The sequence below is a fragment of the Atractosteus spatula genome, chromosome 18 (genome assembly GCF_055471065.1).
Source record: "Atractosteus spatula isolate fAtrSpa1 chromosome 18, fAtrSpa1.hap1, whole genome shotgun sequence".
Lineage (NCBI taxonomy): Eukaryota > Metazoa > Chordata > Actinopteri > Semionotiformes > Lepisosteidae > Atractosteus > Atractosteus spatula.
In genome coordinates this window covers 7,581,431-7,586,818 of record NC_142723.1, presented here as the reverse complement: position 1 = coordinate 7,586,818, position 5,388 = coordinate 7,581,431, and positions in this window count along the sequence as shown.

Below are 5,388 nucleotides of genomic sequence, written 5' to 3'. Positions count from 1 at the left end.
AGCTCCACTGGAATGAAAAGCAGCAGACACAGTAATCCTCCAGGACCAGGGCTGGGAAACACTGACAGGATGTGATCCAGTAAGCTTTGCAGATGTATTAAGCTCATCAACACCTTTAAGAATTGCACCTTCATTAACTTTTCCATTTAGGCAGTGACTAAGTGTATTGCTCAATGCATAGGCAATGTCTGAAGTCAAATTAAATTCTGTGGTGCAAAACCTACAGAAACAGCTGTATTCCTGGACCATGGTTGATCTACAGTGATTCTACTGTACATGAGGCCTGTTATTTTCAATTCCTGTAGACCTTCTGTTACGACCCCAAGTGTCTAGGGTTAAAGGGGTGTAACACTTAGGATAATTTTTGGAAGCAGGTGGGTTCTGATGAGGGACTAGGAAGCGTGATAACAAGGGTCGGTGCAAAAGTGATGATTTTAAGTTGAATACGTGACTTGTGTGTAATTGGACACAATAACACAAAGGGTAAGGGAACTAGAGTGGTGCCAAAGAAAAGCAAATAAACAAAATGAAGCTGGCTAAGAAAGTGAGGGAAAGCTAACCTGTCTACAAAAGAAAACCTGAAACACATGGTCTTCGTCGTCTTCAACACCCTAGCTAACCTCCACTGTCTACCCAAAACCATACAAGACAAACGGCACTCACCCGTACTAAACTAGTGTGACTCACACAAGAATCAACTACGTGTGTGCAAAATGTACCCAACAACCTGAACTAACTCTATACACAAAAGTTCACACAAATCCACAAGTGAACTACGAATACAAACAACAGTAGACAAGTAACAGGGTACAAAAGAACACAGAGGTTGATACAATAACAAGTTTGGGCAAGGTAATGGCGAAACAAGGATAAACACAAACAAATGAAAGTACAAAGACTAATAGAAACCAACAAAACAAAGCCGAAGCTATACGAACACACACACAAAACAAAACAGCAAAGCCGAAGCAAAACCAGAAGTGAAGCAAAAACCAAAGCCAAGCACGACCAAAGTCAAACAAAAGGCCTCTTCGTTCTGAAAACCTCCATGTTATATAGTGAATAAGAGTTGTGAGTTGTGATTGGTCAAGAAGCTAATTGAAGATGATGTCATACGGAAACAATAGTGTAATGATGGACCAATGGGGAAGGGAGAACAATCAAAGTCAGAAGTGTGGAACATAACAACAAACACACATAGACCACAGACTGGGACGTAACACCTTCTATCAATTATTCAGTTTACAGAACAATCCTCATAAGACTATTAGCAGTAAAATCTATGACAATTTCAGAGCTGAAAAAAATCAATAAAAAATCAAAAAGGTTCGTTAATGTAATGAATGTAATGGTCAATTCAATCACTGAAGAATTGACTGCACTGAAATCTGGGGGACAGTGGTGTCCTGGTGCCCAGGAATGTGAAGAAACTACATTTCAAAATTGTACTTTGCTTTTACTACCTTCTCCCATGAAGGAATATGGATGCCTAGAGGAATCAAGGTATCTGTTTTCTGATATTTCCAAGCTTTCTGGCAGGTCAATGAGTAAATTATGTGTTATCTCAGAGTGTACTCGCTAGGAAACCAGTGGGCTGAAGTCATGATGCTTCTTGTCCATAATTCTTCCATGAGCTGGGAGAGTGCCCGTGTAGGCAGACACCACGTTTGTTTTTTGCTTAGCCTCAAGCAATCAGTCACAACAGCTATGAAATCCTTAAGGTGTTTAGTTTAAAACATAATGTGATTCAGTTTTGATGAAGAATCGCATGTTTTTTTCTTCTCTGCGGCCAGTGTGATTTTTCACCATCTGAATCTTTTGAAGCACTGTTTGGCAGAGATCCTGGTATGAAGCAGATGATTTATGAAAATATAGGCGTTGTGTTGCAATGGCCACAGGTTGCAGTTGCTCATATTACTGGCAAACATGAAGAGCCTCATAAAGAAATGTAATGGAATATTATTGCTTTGCTCTTGTGGAAAATTGCACCTTGTGACTTGGACTGAGATCAATGCCTGTTTGTCTCCACCAGGAGCCACTAAAGCCTCTTCCAGGAGAAATAAATATTGAGACGACTGTAGTTTGGAAATCAAATTTGTATTAATTTTTAATTTCAGAAAATACCTTGGTGCAAACTCATATATTAATTAGCAGGTAGGCATAGTCAGCTGGACTAACCATCTCTCATCCCGTGTATAAAAGGCATTTTGGGGTTTCTAGGCTGGTTAATAAACCATCCCTAGAAAAGTGGTCACAAGATGAATTGTCTTTATAAGTTCACATTTGTTTTTTTTGTTCATGCATCTTATGATATTATACAAGTAAACATCTTATTTTGCAGATATCCTATATCTCATTCTAATTACCCCTCAAAAGTGTTACGTAAACTAGAGTCTTGTTTATTATTTCAAAAGCACTTTCTTAAATATTCAATTTTTGTTTTAATCTTCCAACGCATCTCAAAAATAATTGAATTGGTAAATGTTTTAGTTATTTAAGAAAAGAATGATTTTCAGTTTCAATAAACAAAGGTACAGTATTATGGAAAAAAATTGTGATGCCCAGAAATATATTGGGGACTTTACAAACAGAAAAGATGGGACAGAGCCACATCCCATTTACTTGTATGTATTTGGATTTATTTCTGCTGGACAGTTACAGTACTTTCTAGGAGCACAGTGATTAGACCTGCTATAGAAGGCAGCAGCTGTTATTTTGGTTCTGGTGCAATTGAGAACATTTTTAGTAAAGAGTTGAATTTAAGAACCCAAGTTCATTGATTTTTACTCAGAGCTGCATATTAACCAGTAGGTAAAATACTGTAGTAAGCTGCTTTCAATTCATGACAATTGATGCTTCATGTTTACACATCAGCGTGTCAGTTTCATATACGAAGGAACAAGTAAAGGTTTGTTCCATCCTGAAAAGAGAAGAAAAACACAATGTTTCGGTTGTGGAGCCTTCTTTGGGTGTGGATTTCATCTGAAATTTAACACTTTTTCCTTAGACTCTGATATCACCCAGACTAACACTCAGAGACTTCTACAATAATTTTCGAGGACACCTGAAGAAGGCTGCACAGCCAAAACACAATGTTTCTTTTCTTCTCTTTTCAGCATGGAACTAACCTTTACTTGTTCCTTTGAAGCCTAGACATGCTGACGCAGCTACCTACTTGAACTACTTCATATACAGTACAGTATGAAGGTCCAATGAGTAATCTTACCTTAGGGTTATTCTACAACAGGAATGCAGGACTTTTTGAACAGTCCGTCCATTTTCTAACCGCTTCATCAGGGTCTCCTGGGAGCTGGAGCCTGTCCCAGCAAGCAGCGGGTACAAGGCAGGGTCACAGGGCAATACACAGACACAGTGTCTACAAAAAAACATACACACACTCACACCAGGGTCAATTATCCCAGAAGCAGGCTAGCCTACCAGTACGTCTTCATACTGTGGGAGGAAACCAGAGCACGTAGAGGAAACCCATGTGAACACAGGAAGAACATACAAACTTCACACCAATAGCACCCAAGGTTCAGAACTGAACCCAGGGCACCAGCCCTGCAGGGCAATGCTAACCGCTGCGCCACCATGCTGACATTTTTCAACAGACATGGTAAGGATTTTCATTTTCTTGAATACAATGTTATAGAACTTCTATAATCCTTTCGGATATCCAGGTTTACCTTTTTATTGGATAGTCTAAAAGGTTTTTTAGGATATTTTTATCAAGTAGGATTATTTAAATGGGATATGTTAGTAGGCTGTTTACTAAATTAAAATCATGCAAGGGTTACACTGTAGCATTTTTTAGTTGATCTAATATTTGTATAACAATACTATAGTCAGGTTTACCTTTTTAATTGGCTTCTAGTAAGATTTTCTCAGAATAGGGTCTGTTTTTCCTCCAGTTCTTATTAAGTCATGACTATTGGATGAGACAGGCTTGTTTATATAAGTAATTGCCAGACAGTAGTTGAGTTGGTAGACAGGAAGAGTTTACTGCTGATTTGAGTTTTGGAGGTGGAAGTGTAATTTGGATTAGAATCTTCACCTGGTGACAAGCCAGACGTTTCAATGTGGGTCATTCTGACCAACTTAGAAAACACCTCAAATATAATTTAATGGTCCATTTTAGGAAAAGATATTTTCTACCCTATAGAAGATGGGAAATTTGTCTCTCAGCTGTCAATATATTATCCCAGAGCAACTTCCAAGCATGCGTATCGTTTTCATGCAGATGACAAGTTCCAGACGTTCTGCTGGTGAGCAACTTATTTCATCTTGGAATTTCTGGAACTGGGCCATGACAGTCTGAAAATGTTTCTGGAAACAGGTTAGGAAATTTGAAGGTTCTAGGCTGGAATGGTGACTCTTTGTGTTCCAGTCTCTGTTGGTTTCCCAATTTCTCTGGACTAGTCTGACTGTTGAAGCAGGATGTCTAATTCTCTGGATCATTTCATTGAGAGACAGGCTCCATGGCCGAAACGTTGTGTTCTCTTTCTTCTTTTTTTCAGCATGGAATAAACCTATTACTTGTTCCTTTGCAGCCTACGCATGCTGACGCAGCTACCCACCTGAACTATAACAAACTAAGCAAGGGTACCTCTAAAGAAAACCAGGCTGCCGAGTTGGTGGACCAGTAGGTGGCGCTCTGCCCTCCATGGAATGGAATTTCCATGACCAGCACTCCAGTACTCTGCTGGGGCATCATACTTGGGATGAGATATTAAACTGAGGTCCTGTCTAATTGCTCATTAAAAATCCTAGGGTTCTGTTTATGGCTAAGTTCCACTCTGTATTTGTACAATCTGGCCAATGCTAAAGTTCTCCCATAATTCAACTGGTGAGGCAGTTTCTAAATTCTCTGCCTAATCTACTGGGTATGAGAGGTGTTAGCATATCCAAAGTGGCACATGAAAAGGGGTCCCCTTCCTATATGTAAAGTGCTTTGAAATCCTTTTGCATAGAAAGTGCTGTAGAATTTCAATGAATTCCTGTACGTGTTATTAAATGTATTATTCAAAGATGCCTGTGAAGGAAAAAGAGCAGGCACATTGGATATTGTCCAGGTTTGGCAATTGAAAAGTAGTCACATACACAGCACAGAGTTCTTTTTTGACCTTCAGTATAAAAAAAAACATTTTTTAATTTGTCATACAGTACATCATGTTTGCTCTCTCCACAATGCGATACCAACATGACAGGCAGGCACCTGCTTGATAAATAGCATAAGAGGATATCAGGCATGTGCTGCGATATTCAAATAGAACACCACTGGGTCTGGGTAGAGGGGAACAAAGCAACAGAAATGCCAATATGTTGCTCTTCTTTTCAGATGATTTTTTGTTTTATTCCCATAATACTGTGCAGACAACATAAATA